The sequence below is a fragment of the Camellia sinensis genome, chromosome 15, assembly GCF_055761805.1.
Source record: "Camellia sinensis isolate YWXY chromosome 15, ASM5576180v1, whole genome shotgun sequence".
Lineage (NCBI taxonomy): Eukaryota > Viridiplantae > Streptophyta > Magnoliopsida > Ericales > Theaceae > Camellia > Camellia sinensis.
Genome location: NC_138975.1, coordinates 72,006,361 through 72,024,032, shown reverse-complemented (window position 1 = coordinate 72,024,032; position 17,672 = coordinate 72,006,361). Strand labels below are relative to the sequence as shown.

At 39.5% G+C, this 17,672-nt stretch overlaps 1 pseudogene; it reads right to left on the bottom strand.

Moving 5' to 3' along the window:
- Positions 1–1,680: 1,680 nt before the first annotated feature.
- LOC114315316 (protein ROOT INITIATION DEFECTIVE 3-like) lies at positions 1,681–17,601 on the bottom strand (annotated as a pseudogene).
- Positions 17,602–17,672: the final 71 nt, after the last annotated feature.

Sequence of the window (17,672 nt, the reverse complement as noted above, 5' to 3'; positions counted from 1 at the left end):
AATCACTCCTACTAGATCAAAACCTAGAGAGAAGGTAGAGTCTAGAGTGAGAGGCTCAACAATGGTGATTTTGGAAAAGTAAGAGAGAGAAGAGAAAGTGAAAAAGTGATTTAAAGAGTCACAAATTCGGGACTTTAACCCAGGTCTCCGCTCGAGCGTAAAACACCCCGCTCGAGCGGCCACTCACAGACTTCCGCTCGAGCGGCCAACCTCCCGCTCGAGCGCAGAATGCACTCGCCCAGCACTTTTGCAGAACCAGGCCTCCGCTCGAGCTCCCAACCCTACGCTCGAGCGGCCACTCACACAGATCCGCTCGAGCGGCCAACTCCACGCTCGAGCGTACAACACTGCACAACAACTACTGGATGGGTGTATTACCCGCTCGAGCGCCAACACCTCCGCTCGAGCGTACAGGCCAAAAATCTGGGCAACTAGTTTTGGTTTCTAAACTCAACCAATCTGAAACAAATCCGCCCAACACATCCTATAACTCAAATACGAAGAAAAAGGAATGTAAACACGATAATAACCAACTACCAACATCCACGGACACATGTCCGGATCACTGTACAACAAGGGTAAACCCGGGATCGCTATACAAAATATTAATACATAACAAATTGAACATTTTCAGTTAGTTCGGTTAAAACAAATTAAACTTTTATTCTTTGTTCAAATATAAATTTTTGAACACATGTAAATTAGTTCAACTCTATATTCATGAAGAGGATTATTTTTTTTTTTTGAGTTAAATTTTTTACAGAATTCTATATCCACCCAATGTAGCAATGTTGAAATTGATTGTGTTGTTGATACACAAGTGAATTTGTTACTAAAGATGTACAATCATGTTTGAAAATTACAATAAATTGTGGTTCATTTTAATATTCTCTCTCTCTCTCTCTCTCTTTGTGATGGAGGAGGAGACATGAGGGTTAGGTTACAATAGAGGTGGAGAGGAGATGAATCACGATATTAGGAACGGGCAACAGTGTTGATCACGATGGCGAAGGTAGGGATTGGGTTGTTCGCAATGGCAGTAGGGGGAGTGAGGTTGTTCATTATAGGTTGGGAAGGGTGTACTATGGTAGAAGGATGGACGGCGGAGTTGGGAAGGAATAGCAGGGCTGGAGAAGAGGGGTTAGTGGTGGCTGCAGCAGCGAGTGTTGGAGAAAAGGGGTTGATGGCATTGACAGGAAGGTAGGGAGGCTGTGGAAAGGGCAACGACCGAAGAGAAAGGGTGGCTGCTTGCTATTAGCTATCGGCGTTGGCCGTGGTTAGGGTTTTGGTGGAGGAGGAAGGGTAGTTTAATATTATTTGAAAAATAGTGGTATGTATTGAGAAAAAAAATCAAAACTTTCAATTTGAGTGTAGTGTGAACTAAGCACAAAGGGAGGTGATGGTGTGTATTGAAATAGTTAGTCGTGTGTAAATAGAATTTTCCATAAAAATTAAATTAAATTAAAGAATGTAAAAAAGTTAGAAGTATGGTGTAAGTAGAATTACCTTTTATTAAATCAAGGGAGAAACTTTTTTTTTTTGTGTCAAATTGAGAATTCATCAAATTTAAATTTGATAAAATTTAAAAAGATAAAGTATTGGTGATTATTTTTTTTCATCAAATTTGATGAAAAGGAAAATTTGGGATGAGAGGAGAATTTTTCTTAACTTGGAAACCAGTTAAGAACCTTGTGACTCTGGATGGTGGTGGTGCTCCTTCCCTTGTTCAACAACATTGGTAATCTTTCTCTTTCTCTTAACTGTGGTTAAGCTAACATTGGAAGGTTGCTGCAATAGTCGACATTGCATCATATCGAGTAATCGCGACTGCAAATGCTTGTTCATCTCCATCACATGTTTTCTCATTCTTGTGGCCCAAGCTTCACTCTCCAGCCTTGTTTCCACCATCATTTCCATAGCTGCAGTTGTCTCCCCTGTGTATTCAATCACAATCACAATCACAACCACAATCATGCCAAGCCATGAGAGAGAGAGAGAGAGAGAGAGAGAGAGAGAGAGAGAACCTCCAACTCAAGGATCTATTGTTTCAATAAATCGGTGGTTCGAAATTCAGAGGCAATACAATGGCCTTTATCCCTAGAAGAGCTTGAAGGTAGGTAAGTAAGTACTCCTTCGGATGAGTTGGCTGGCTTAGGATACTTATCAAGCACAGAAACTCTGAACTGGTTAAAGGTTTTATGATTATGGTTCATCCTAGGAAACAGTGACAATTGTGGGATCACAACCAAATTAGTTATGAAACCTGCAAATAAATCAGAGAATGACTTTATTCTTGATTGTTAATTTTTAGGTATAGATGAAAGACATATAGATTCAATAGGGAAAAAAAAAACACTTGTGTGCACTTACGTCAAACAAAATGTAAAATTCCCCAACCTTGTTTCAACTTTGTATTTAAAATGTTGGAACATATAAATCCCATCAAAATGAACGTATATGTCATCCTATTAAGCAAAGCTTAGGGCCCATTTGATTATGTTTTCATTTTATTTTTTCTGTTTTTATTTTCAGAAAACATAGAAAATTAGCAATGCGAATCTAGAAACCTCCAAAAATTAGAGTTAAAAACAATAGGAGTGGACATTGGATGGTATTAAATTCCCCTAACCCAACTACAAAATTAATTTAAAAAAAAAAAGAGATTCCACTTGCCTTTTTGGTGGTTGAATCTTCGAATGACTACACAATTGACAACATCCCAAAGGCAGGCAGTGCAATCTTCAGATGCAGAGACCAAGCCCAATTCGCAAAATGTCAAAGCAATTATAGATCCACTGCATCAACAAAAATTGGTCAGTTCTCAGTTTTAGTTTTTGTTTGTGTTTGTAACGCCCTCAAAATAAACCCATAAATCATCCAACAATAGCATGCATAGACACAAGAAAATAAAGCATAAATATATTCCATCAGAGTAATCATTACAAAATGTATTACATGTTGACAACGAAAGTAAATGCCCTATGGGCTTACAACTTTCCAAGTCAACACTTGGTTACAAAAAAAGAGTACTAACTCTATACAAAGAGAGCCCTTGGCTTGATATACATGTAATACATCAAAAGAAAACAAAACAACAGAAACAGTCTATCTGTCTCTAACCTCCCAAGCTATGTCCTTGGAGGTGGCATGCTACCTGTACCTGAAAATGATGTCCCATAAAGGGTGAGCCACAGCCCAGTAGAAATATACTAAACCAACTATAAACAATGACTAAAATAATAACATTCTATAGATGGTCCACACTTGTATTCCAACGTATGCCGTATTACAGTTTCACGACAATCATGCCCATGGCACACTTCAGTTTCTATTTCTTATTCAACCTTGAGTTTGAAAACAAGGCTTAGAACCTAGCCAAATAACTTAATGAGATTTAGACTCATCTTTAAAACACTTTCGAAATTCATGATGGATACACATTTTGGTACTGTATTAATAACACATAGAAACGCTTCTGTACTTCACAATTGATAACGATATACATTTTGGAGCTATATCAAATCAATTCAAACACTTCCATAATCCACACTTGATACACATTGTAGTGCTGTATCCAATTACACCCTTCAATCCCATATGTTCCCAATTTCAACATTTTCAATTCAACTTCTCATTTCTCAAAATTAATTTCACAAATTAATTCATCAATGTAATTAAGGCATTTCCCATAATTAACAAAACAACCCTAAGGTTCCATTTCTATCAATAACCCAACATTTATCTCATTTTTCCATGCTAAACATGCGTATAGGCTTATATAAATAAGACCCTATCTTTTGTAAAATTACACAAAGACCCAAACTTTCTCAAAATTACCCAACAATCCCTAACATATCAATATCTCAAAATTACACAAAGACACGCTCGAGCGCAAGGAGGCCCGCTTGAGCTCCAAGACACAAGAGTAAAATACATCCGCTCGAGTGCGAAAACCAGTCCGCTCGAGTGTAGATTTCCCCCTCCCAGAACTTTCACAGACAAAGCACTACCCGCTCGAGCACCAACATACCCGCTCGAGCGTGAAAAACACACCTGCAGAAGTTTTGTAGGGACACGAGATACTGGGAGTGTGTAAATCCCGCTGGAGCGCAAGAAGGCCCGCTCGAGCAGACAACCAAAAACCAAACTCCGCTCGAGCACCGAATGATCCGCTCGAGCGTAACACCAAAAACCTGGGCAACTACACTTGAGACCAAAACTCAACCTACTTGTTCAGAACACGCCCAATACATCCTATAACTCAAATACAAAGTACGAAAGGATGTAAACAAGATATAAACAACTGCTAACATCCACGGAACCAAGTCCAGATCACTGTACAACAAGGGGTAAAACCCGGAATCGCTATAACCTTCCCCCCTTAAAGAATTTCGTCCCCGAAATTAAATGCAAGTTTTCAAAAGAACAAGTTTTTCTCAATTTTAAACAATGTTACATTCAACATTAAATAACTCGACCCTTCTCAGTCATTCCATCTTTTGTCAAGAGGCATTTCACAACATATACATTTCAACATGCATTTCCTTGCCATTTCAACAATTTAAAATGCACATGATTCCCATTTCCACATCATATTCAATATTCATGATATGCAATGTTATAATTTCCATTTCTATAACACATTCAACATATGTAATGTTATATCAAACTTCCATTTCAGCCTAAGTTCCAAAATACTTCCATTAAACCAAAACATACACAATGTTTTACAACCTAAGATATTTTCAATACTCTTAAGGTTCAACAGTACAACAGAATATACAACATATACTCAAACATTCACAAGTAGATCCGGATATTTCTCTCGGACCTCCAACTCACGTTCCCAAGTGGCTTCCTCCACTTCGTGATGTTTTCACAAAACCTTTACCAAGGGAATGGTCTTGCCTCGCAAAACTTGATCCCGCCTATCCAAGACCCCGAACCGGTGTCTCCTCATACGAGGCATCCCCATCTACTTCTAAGTCGATCCAATCCAATACATGCGATGGATATGGCTCATACTTCCGAAGCATACTCACGTGAAACACGTCATGCACTCCAGACAACTGCGGCGGCAAAGCCAAACGATAAGCAACCTCCCCAATCCGCTCGAGGATCTCAAAGGGACCGATAAACCGAGGGGATAACTTCCCACTCTTCCTAAACCTCATCAAACCTCGCCTAGGTGATATTTTTAGAAAAACATGATCACCCGTTTCAAAAGCTAAAGGCCTTCTCCTACGGTCGGCATAACTCTTTTGACGACTCTGGGCTGTAACAAGCCTCCTACGGATAAGCTCGACTTTCTCCGTCGTTTCTCTCACCAACTCTGGGCCCAACAAAGGTGCATCATCCACCTCGGCCCAACAAACTGGAGACCTACAAGGTCGGCCATGCAAGGCCTCAAACGGTGCCATACCGATACTCGACTGAAAGTTGTTGTTGTAGGCAAACTCCACTAAGGGTAAGTGTCTCTCCCACGTCCCACTAAAATCCAGGACACAACCTCGAAGCATATCCTCAAGGATCTAAATAGTACACTCGGACTGCCCGTCAGTCTGAGGATGATAAGCCGTACTAAAGGTCAACTTAGTGCCCAAGGCACTCTGCAAGCTCTGCCACAACCTAGCAGTAAAACGAGGGTCTCTATCTGAGACGATCGTCACTGGGACCCCGTGCAACCTCACTATGTCCCGAATATACAAGTCGGCAAGATGATCTACCGAATCTCTCACGCGCATAGGGATAAAGTGCGCCGACTTAGTCAACCGGTCTACAACCACCCAAATAGCATCACTACCCTGCTGAGTCCTCGGAAGACCTACAACGAAGTCCATAGTGACATGCTCCCACTTCCACTTAGCAATAGGCAAGGGTTGCAACAAACCCGCTGGCCTCTGATGCTCGGCCTTCACTTGCTGACAAGTAAGGCACTTAGACACGAAAACCGCCACATCCTTCTTCATACCCCGCCACCAAAACTGGCGACCCAAATCCCGATACATCTTAGTGCCTCCCGGATGCACCGCAAAGCGTGAATGGTGAAACTCTCGGAGTACTTCCTCTCGGTAAGACTCCGGCACAAGCAAACGGTCTCGGTACCTCACACTCTGGTCGGGATACACCGTCAAACCCTTCTCAACTTTCCCACTGGAGATCTTCTCTCGGAAGGACTTTACCTCAAAGTCACCTCTCTGTGCCTCTAACACCCGAGTCACGAGTGTAGGCTGCGCAACAACAGAAAATAAGGCCGCAGCCTCAACGGATTCGCCCAAAAACAAATCAAACTCGCCAAGTGCACCCAACATCTCCCACTCCCGGATGGCTATACAAGCTACATCACTAATGGATTTCCTGCTAAGGGCATCGGCCACTACATTGGCCTTTCCCGGGTGATAGTGCAACTCAAAGTCATAGTCCTCAATGAACTCCATCCACCTTCTCTATCTCAAATTCAAGTCCCTCTATGTAAACAGGTACTTCAAACTCTTATGGTCCAAGAACACCTCGAGCCTCTCACCATAAAGGTAGTGCCTCCAAATCTTCAAGGCAAATATCACTGCTGCAAACTCTAGGTCATGTGTAGGGTAATTCTTCTCGTGTATTTTCAACTGACGTGAGCCATAGGCCACCACTTTCCCCCCCTGCATTAACACACAACCCAAACCCTCTCGTGAGGCATCACAATAAACCGCATAACCCAACCCTCTCTCCGGAATAATCAAGATTGGAGCGGTGGTCAATCTAACTTTCAGCTCTTGAAACGACTTTTCACAAGTCTCACTCCACACAAATTTGACTTCCTTCCGAGTCAATCTAGTCAATGGCGAAGCTAGCCTGGAGAAATCCTTCACAAACCGGCGGTAATACCCAGCTAACCCCAGAAAACTGCGGATCTCAAACACACTCTTAGGCTGTGCCCAATCTTGCACTGCCTCAATCTTGGATGTATCAACAGACACCCCTTTCCCGGAAACCACATGGCCTAAGAACTTGACTTCCCCTAGCCAGAACTCACACTTCCCAAACTTGGCATACAGTGTATGGGCTCTAAGTAACTCAAGCACCACTCTCAAGTGTTCCTCGTGCTCCTCCTCTGAAGGTGAATAGATAAGAATGTTGTCCACAAAACGACCACAAAACGATCTAAGAATTCCCGGAAGATCCTGTTCATCAAGTCCATAAAGACTGCCGGTGCATTGGTGAGCCCAAACGGCATCACCAGAAACTCATAGTGGCCATACAGCGTACGGAATGCCGTCTTCGGAATATCCTCCTCCCTGACCCTCAACTGGTGGTAACCCGATCTCAAGCCTATCTTAGAGAAACAACGGGAACCCTTCAACTGGTCAAACAGATCATCTATACGGGGCATAGGGTACTTATTCTTAACCGTAGCCCGATTCAACTTCCGATAATCTATACAAAGTCTCAAGGCACCATCCTTTTTTTTAGCAAAGAGGGTCGGTGCTCCCCACGGCGAAACACTAGGGCGAATGAAGCCCTTATCTAGCAATTCCTGGAGTTGAATCTTCAACTCACTCAACTCGACTGAGGCAAAACGATAAGGTGCAATAGAAATCGGCACCGCGCCGGGCACTAAATCAATAGAGAACTCGATCTCTCGATGAGGTGACAAACTAACGAGATCCTCGGGAAAGACGTCCGAGTACTCCCAAACCACTCTCGACAACACAGTCTGGGTCTTACCACACTCATTACTCAAAAAGCTAGCGAGTAGACCACTAAGCTCACTCCGCCCTCGCGGATCATACACCGGCGGCAACACGCTACCAACCCGATCTCCCAAGAAATGGAAACACTCCCCGCTCAAGGTACAAGCTGTGACCCCCTGGCGGTAGCAATCAATAACAGCCCGGTATAACGATAGCCAGTCCATATCCAAAATAACATCAAATCCTGACATGGGCATCACTACAAAAGGAAACGGAAGCCGGTGATCGGCGACCTCTATATCACAGCCCCTACATCCCTGTTTCAAAATCAACTCACCCCCAATAGGTGACACTACACAAATAGGAGATGCTAACTGTGCCAACTCCAATCCCAAAATAGATGCAAATGCAGCAGACACAAAAGAATGAGATGCACCCGTATCAATCAATACACTAGCAACCAAGTTGGAAAACAAGAAGGTACCTCTCACAACTGATGGAGCAAGTACAAGATCCTGCGCGGTAACAGCGTACACGCGCCCAGTAGGCCCCTGATCCACTTGCTCACCCCTCGAAGCATACGATTGCTGCACAGGCTGGGATGATAAAGCTCTCGGGTTGGCCCTCGAGGCCTGCACAGACTGAGCTGGTTGAAAACCCTGCGTCTGCCTAGAACCAGACGCGCCCGAAGTGGTACTCAACTATGGGCAAAACCTCTTCAGGTGCCCAGGCTGACCACACTGATAACAAGACAAGGGCTAGCCCCTGCCCTGACTTTGGCTCTGTGGTCTAGCTGAAGATGAAGCAGCTCTCTGACCTCCTCCCTTCTGTGGGCAAACCGAGGCCTTGTGGCCCAGCTGACCGCACTTGTAACAGGTGAAATCTCTTTAATTGCCTCTCCCCGAGCCTGCACTCGGCACTGGAAAGGTCGATCTAGCAACACCACCCTGAGACTGCTGAGGGTTAGCACCCCTCTGTCTCCTGCCATCCCCCTGACCATCCTGGCTCCTCTTGGAGCCTCTCTGTCCCTCCTCCTCCTGGATCATGATCTCCATATGGGCTGCAACATCAACCAAGCGTCCATAGTCTCGGATCATGGAACCCCCAACTCTCATCTTGAGGCCGCGCGCCTCAACCTCTTCTCAAACTCGATACAGCGGCGTTCCTCGGACGCCACAAGTTCAGGTGCGAACCTGGACAAGCTAGTAAAAGCAGCCTCATACTCGGCCACTGAAGAACTCAACTGTGAAAGCTGGCAGAACTGGTCTCTCAACTTCTCCTTGACTGCTGGAGATAAGTACTTCTCCTGAAAAGCCTCCACAAATGCCTCACACGTGCCCGCAATACGGCTCTTCATGTATTTCCACCACTGACCCGCACCCCCTTTAAGCTGGAAGGATGCCAAGGTCACTTTCAATGCCCCGTCCTCGATGCCAAGCATCTCGAACGTCTTACTCATCTGCTCCAACCACTCGTCAGCCTTAAGTGGCTCCTTTGGATCCCCAATAAACTCGTCCGGGTTAGACCGGAAGAACTCCCTCTTCAAGAAGGAAGGCCCTGCCTCAACAACCTAGGCCTGCACTGGAGCCTGAACTGGATTCTTAGCTCTAAGAATACCCATAGACTCCCTCAAAGCATCGGCTATCCCTCGGGCTAAAGCGCCCATAGCCTCCTGACCTGCTGGCTCGGCCACATTGGCCTGGCCAACCCCCTCCTACTATGCCGGAATATCATCCGGTAAAGGCATCTCCTGCCTAACGCGTCTGCCACGTCTACCACCTCTTCCTCATCCTGACATCCTAATAAAGGCAACGAGGAACATTAGCACATTCATAAGTGTGCCAAAACTAAACACTCGCGTCCTAATACATGGACAACTGTAATTCACTCCATGTAAGCACATAAACACATAAGCACTTACGAATTTCATTTCCGGATAATGATAGTCCCGAGCCATTACTAGAGTTCTGGTTAGAAACAGCATTGATCAAGTGCTTTTCCAACAAGACTCACAGAAACCCAAGGATCCAATCAACATCCTGGAAACTAAATCCCATACCCAAGTAGTCACATAAACATGTTATCAAATAAACACATAATGTCACACATAAGTCTCTAACAAACGAGACAAACCCATTGTGATACTAATCACTTCCCACGTACCCAAGGTTTTCGAACCCGGTAGGCTCTGATACCAAGTTGTGACGCCCTCAAAATAAACCCATAAATCATCCAATAATAGCATGCTTAGACACAAGAAAATAAAGCATAAATATATTCCATCAGAGTAATCATTACAAAATGTATTACATGTTGACAACGAAAGTAAATGCCCTATGGGCTTACAACTTTCTAAGTCAACACTTGGTTACAAAAAAAGAGTACTAACTCTATACAAAGAAAGCCCTTCGCTTGATATACATGTAATACATTAAAAGAAAACAAAACAACAGAAACAGTCTGGCTGTCTCTAGCCTCCCAAGCTATGTCCTTGGAGGTGGCATGCTATCTGTACCTGAAAATGATGTCCCATAAAGGGTGAGCCACAGCCCAGTAGAAATATACTAAACCAACTATAAACAATGACTAAAATAATAGCATTCAATAGATGGTCCACACTTGTATTCCAACGTATGCCGTATTACAGTTTCACGACAATCATGCCCATGGCACACTTCAGTTTCCATTTCTTATTCAACCCTGAGTTTGAAAACAAGGCTTAGAACCTAGCCAAATAACTTAATGAGATTTAGACTCATCTTTAAAACACTTTCGAAATTCATGATGGATACACATTTTTGTACTATTTCAATAACACATAGAAACGCTTCTGTACTTCACAATTGATAACGATATACAATTTGGTGCTATATCAAATCAATTCAAACACTTCCATAATCCACACTTGATACACATTGTAGTGCTGTATCAATGTCACACGAAATCCGGTTTAGAGGTCCATCCCCTATCTTCCCCTAAACCGTGGAGTACATCCCCTATCTCCTCCCACACACAATATATATATAAACATAGATCATATACACAATCAATCAATACATAAAGTTAATGTATTATTCCAACCGCTATACTCGATAGCATACTCTACAACAGTCAAGACTATCCTCTACCGATAGCCCAAAGCAGTTATTTCTAAACAGAAAATAAATGCACCAAATGGATAAAATATCAACATTTCAACTAGGTGAGTGATAGATGATCCAACCACACCCTTTAATCCCATATGTTCCCAATTTCAACATTTTTAATTCAACTTCTCATTTCTCAAAATTAATTTCACAAATTAATTCATCAATGTAATTAGGGCATTTCCCATAATTAACAAAACAACCCTAAGGTTCCATTTCTATCAATAACCCAACATTTATCTCATTTCTCCATGCTAAACATGCGTATAGGCTTGTATAAATAAGACCCCATCTTTTGTAAAATTACACAAAGACCCAAACTTTCTCAAAATTACCCAACAATCCCCAACATATCAAAATGTTAAAATTTAAAGACAAAGCTCATAAGGAGGAGTAGGATATCCCTACCTCGACGTTAGAGCTCAAATGGAGAAGAAGACCAAAACCAAAGTGTTCCAAACTCCAAACTTTTTGGATCAAAACGAAGCCCTCGACGATCAACACGCTTTTTACATAGGCCGAAGGATAGGAGAACACTCTAACTAGATCAAACCCTAGAGAGAAGGGGAAATCCTAGAGAGAGAGGCTCTGAAAAGTGTTTTTAGAAAGTAAGAGAGAGAGAATGAATGTAAAAAGTGATTCAAAAATGTCCAGCTGCCCACTGATATACGACACTTTCGCTCGAGTGGAGAATAGAACGCTCGAGCGTCAAACACAAAAAAATCTGGACACGCTCGAGCGCAAGGAGGCCCGCTCGAGCTCCAAGACACAAGAGTAAAATACATTCGCTCGAGTGCAAAAACCAGTCCGCTCGAGCGTAGATTTCCCCCTCCCAGAACTTTCATAGACAAAGCACTACCAGCTTGAGCGCCAACATACCTGCTCGAGCGTAGGAAACCCGCTCGAGCGTGAAAAACACACCTGCAGAAGTTTTGCAGGGACACGAGATACTGGGAGTGTGTAAATCCCGCTCGAGCGCAAGAAGGCCCGCTCGAGCGGACAACCAAAAACCAAACTCCGCTCGAGCGCCGAATGATCCGCTCGAGCGTAACACCAAAAACCTGGGCAACTACACTTGAGACCAAAACTTAACCTACCTGTTCAGAACACGCCCATCACATCCTATAACTCAAATACAAAGTACGAAAGGATGTAAACAAGATATAAACAACTGCTAACATCCACGGAACCAAATCTGGATCACTGTACAACAAGGGGTAAAACCCAGCTATAGTGTTCACATTAACAACAAATGTACACAAAAGTTTTTAAACTAGGTATAGAGACTAGAGAGGATCATTATAGAACACTCATTGCCACCCTTTTACGTATGTGAAATTTTGAGTGTGTAAATTTACATCCACAAAATTATATTAAACCACATAGTGAAAAAGCCAACTATCTAAGCTATTGCAACTTTCAATGTGTGCAAGTTAGAGATTAATGCAAACTAATGATAACTCTTTTTATTTATTTGTTTATCGAACTTATGATAACTTTAACCGTACATTTTTACATGAAAATCTATTCAAGAATATATACATTGCGGCAAATAGGACCGTTTGATTTTCTATAAAGTAACAACATCATTAGTCTATAAAAATCACAAGAAAAGTTTTAAACTGTTAAAGTTGGTTTGGATTCTCATGTCACGCTCACTAATTCTGGGCCACCACTGCCCTCAATGAGTTGGGGTCAAGCTATGGCTCAAGTCCATCTTACAGGAGTGACCGTGGATCCTCCATGTTTGCGGGCCCATGTCTCGCTTAATAGATAGGGGCTCCTATGTTCATACCCAGGGATGGTTGCCACACACTGGTTGTCCCTTTCTACATTTTTTTACAATCTTTTACGGAGTAACCAAAAAGAGGAAGGGAAAAAAAAAAAAGGTTTAAATTCAACAATTTCACTAACTCTTTCTACATCTAAATAGAGTATTTTTCTATAAAGCATTTTGAGAGTTCCAAACCCAAGATTTTACTTACTTGCAACAAAGACTACGGATATAGAACTAGCCACATAAAATAATCCTAGCCATACATATCAGATGGTGAGACCTATCATAAGAAAATACAATTTACTCAAATTGCTCTACTTATATGTTATGTCTATAGTCAATTCTATGTCTTTAGACTTATTGTACTGACTTGTGTCCCGTTAGCAAGGTTGGCTCATTCTCCAAAACAATTGAAGTATCTTCCACCACTCCAAAATCAAGTGTATTCAAGAAAATCGTTCCATCTGCACTACCAGAAAATAACTTCTTGTGTATTGGATCAACAACTATTGCAGTAATTGGTAGCGGAAAAGCTCGAGTTTGTAAAAGTCTTCCAGTAACCAGGTCCCATACCTACAATGTGAAAATAAGTTATTTCGAGTGACAAAAATACTCATGGTAGGAAGATATTATTATGAAACATTTAACATAATTAAGTAACCTTGCATGTGCCATCGAGGGAGCTTGATAAAAAAATTGAACTTGACCCACTTGATGCAGTTAATAGGCCCGTTATAGAGGATAAATTCTCTAATGAAAAATTTAGTATTAAAGGCACAGTTCAACAATCTGTCTCGTCTACCAAACTTCCACCAAACAATGTGATTACAAAGTTAATTATTTATTTTTCCTGAAAAATAAAACTAAACGACATTCAAATACGAACATTCAATTGTTGAAGAAAGGAAGATTCAGTTTTTTTACCCGATCATAGGCCAAATAATGATCATGCCATCTTCTGAACCAGAAATAAGAAATGAATCATGGCTGGAAAATGTCAAGCAAATCGCTGATTTATGATGCGCGCACCAAGTCCTGACCAATCTCCCATTTGAAATCTACAAATTACAATGGCACTCAATATTTGAAAATAATGACTACAAATAATATGTATGAATTAAGCTAATGGCCCACAAAGACAACTATTTAGTAATTTTTTTATATTGTGATCCAAAAAAAAAATGATCTTTGCATATGGGGCTACAAAAAGAGTTTATTAACCTCCCAAACATAAGCATTTCCAGAAGGGGCTCCACCAACAATATATGTGCCGTCCTTTGTGCATGTTATTGGTTCGATGGACTCCATTGGGTAGCTTCGGACCGGTGCTTGAGGCTGAATATCAATACGTCATACAAAGAAGTAAATTGAGTTTCACAACAAAAATCGGGAACGATGTTTAATAGAACAAAATATTATCGGATCGTAAGCTCTAATTTACAAAGTTAACTTCCTTAATTCAATAAAGAAAATAAAAATTAAAAAAATCCTTGATTTGTCTGTTTTCATTATTGTTTTGCAATGTCAAATTCAAGTGATTGTAACCAATGATCACTATGATAGATGAAATTTAAAAGTAATTACTCATAGCTAGGGGTACAATTTGGGTAGGTTCAATCCGAGCAACCTGAACCTAGCCCAAATTTTTTTTTGGGGTTGGAAAAAATATTTTTAAATTCGGTACGGATTTAGAAAAAAATTCAGAAGCCTAAATTAAATTTGGGCGGGCTTGGGCAAAGATGTCAAACAACCCAAACAACCTAAAATCCGAATTATATATATATATTAAAAATATATAAACTATTAGCCATTATATGATATTAAAGTAATTTAGATTATTAAATCATATTGAATATATATTATATATACAAATAATAGAAAATTTTACTTTTTCTATTTTCACTCATAAATTGTAAAGACTACCATAGCAGTATCTCTCTTATATTATATAAATTATTTTTTTTGATGGTATTAATGATTTTATATAAATAAATAAAAATTAAATAGAGTCAAATTTTAATAATTTAGCTGGAAAAAAAATTAAAAATTTATTTACAATTCGGACAACTCGGACAATTCGGGTTTAACTCGGATCGGGCTTGGGTAAGTAACCTCAGATTACAATTCGGACCTGAACAAGTCTTAACACAACTTAAATTAGGCTTAGATAACCTTCCAACCCAACCGAACAAGTCCGAGTTACACCCTTCACATCATTACTTTTGTCCATTTAAGCATATGCTATTCACAACGGTAAAGAGCATATTATTACAAACCAAAACTAGAGCAAAACTAAAGAATCCAGCTAATAGCTAATCAATGATGAAGAGCTTATTCTTTGTCAATACTTGGACTGGACTTTTTCATTAATATAATAATGACATTTAGCTAACCAGTTGTTTTAAACCATGGCATCATGTTTTGGATGAGAAGAAAGAAGAAAATCAACAAGGGACACAAGGGGGAAAAACAACAAGAACATGAAACACTTGTTATCGATTTCAACACATTTTTCACTCATTTCAAATTACTTTTTAGCTTTTTCACTTATTTTCAAAACAATTTTCACCCCAATCTCGATGCAAACCAGTGTCCCAAGGTAGCAGTTAGCATTATCCAGACAAAAATTGACACAAATATAAACACCAATTGCATTTCCTAAATATACAGAGACCATCATTGCTCACAAACTAACCTATAGAAAGGGCTTCTATAGACCAATCAGATATATATTACTTCTAGCTAGGATTCAAAAACCTACATGATTCAACTTAAAAGAAACATCAACAAATAGAACATTTAACTTGTAACAAAACACATATACAAATTCATATGTAGACAATTCAAAGTACTCAATTCCCAACCTACTCTGTACTAGTGGCATAGCTAGAAATTTGATTCAATGATATCATTAAGCTATTTGCCTTCGATATCATTATTTCATATTATTAGTTCTACAAAAAAATTATTTAAATAAGCTTTCACATAATATACCACAACAGAAATATAAAATCATATATTTGCAATAATAACATTGCATACATAATTTAAATTTGTTGAATTTCATCAAATGAACTGAGATAGAAAAAAAAGACAAAGTAAGACTTCATTTGAAGAAGAAAAAAAATCATAAACATTTAACAATCTCATGCGTAAAAAATAAGATAACTCAGAGAGAGAGAGAAGTAACTCTTAACTAAATTTTACTTTTAAAAAAAAAATTAATATACAAAAAAAAAATTATACAAAATGATGACTTATTATTTCCCTTCATTTGCAATTACAACACTCACAATTGCCCTCATAATTTTTATAAATATCATTAACACATCATTTTGGATATATTTTCTATTTAAACTGTCTATTTTCAAAATCATTTTGACACAATCATATTTACTTTTTAACAATTTTACTGATGCTAATTTTTGAAAACCTGTCAATAAAATTGCATAATACTTGTAACCATTTCCTTTTTAATTTTTTTGTTTATATTTACAAAAAATTTAAAAACTATCATATAAACTTGTTTGATAAGTTTATGAGTTTATAAACAGGTCTCTCAAATTAAAAATTAAGCTAAAAATTATAAACTGAAAAAATGTGTTTACAAAAGTTTAAAAACAAAAGAAAAACGCAGAAGGAACATGGAAGCAATGTGAAAGGAACACGGATGCACAAGGTCGGTAATTCAAACTATGGGAGTAGCATTCATGAATGAGTTTTTTGTTTTAAATTTTTTTAAATATTTTGTTCAAACCAAACATATTTTTAGTTTTTATTTTTCTAGAAAACAAAAGTTAGTTTGGAAATTTTTTATAAACATAAATGAACATAAATATTACCAAACGGCATCTATATAATCTTTAAAAAAAATTAAAACTTTAGTGGGCTTAATTAAACCCACTAAATTACATATAACTCTGTCCACAGCTAACACCAATCTGATCAAGTAATGAAAATGATAACTTATTTAAAAACTCATGAATGAAGGAAGACAAATTAGATACCAACCCAAATTAAGTTTTTCCTCCCAAGTGAAGTTGGCTATTTTACAGATTTAAAAAATAAATAAATAAATAAACATACTCTAGTCCGAGCTCATGGGAAATCTTGATAAAAACTAGAACTCTCAATGCACAAAACTCCTGCTAAAATACGGTGAGTTCCATTTTAGGAGAGATTATTTATTATTTGACTCGAACCCACTAAAGTTGCACGCATGCTAAATTGAGAATGAAACTTACACATTTGAGTGATGAATTAAAATTTTCCATATGCTCCTTTAATTAGAATGGAGTGCCATTGATTCACATTCAATAATGTGGATCACTGGCACTATATATATACAAAAATACTATGAACTCACCATCAACTCATAATTTGTCTTGTGTGGTGAAAATTAAATTGATGAAATGTAAGATCTATGTATAAAATGAATTTGAAACATTAATTTATTTTTTTGAATAAATTTTGGATTTATAAGTCTAAGTTTGTAGTGTTGTTTATATATGTATATAATCCTAGTGCAACAATTCACAGAGGGCAGAGACACAGGATTTGAAAGAGATCTTGAGATTGAGCTAGAGGGTATTATTAAGATTAATTACCTTATTGAAGGGCCAAATAAAGATGACCCCACCAGCAACTGAGCCCTGCCTGTGTATCTGAGAAGCCACAAGACACTAGTTTGCCAAGCAGATGAGTCCATGAGGAGGTGAAGCACTGGTTGGTATGTGGAGGAGATTTTCCCCACTCTCTATGTCCCATATTGTTATTCCTATCCCCAAGCTCTTGTCACTGCACACTATCAATGCCTCCTTACCAATTCCACCCATCTCTCTCTCTCTCTCTCTCTCTCTCTCTCGCAACTTTTTCTTTTCTCTCTCTAGACAAAGACAAAACAGTTTTGAAGCTGCAAGCATGCAAAGCACTATGTAACATTGCCAAAGTGGCAAATGTGGTTGAAAATTTTGGCACATTATATGGCAGATCACTAGCTATTAATGCAGCTCTTCTACATTTGTTTGCCATGCAGTGCTGCTGCCTATTCCAGCAGGACACATCATTGTA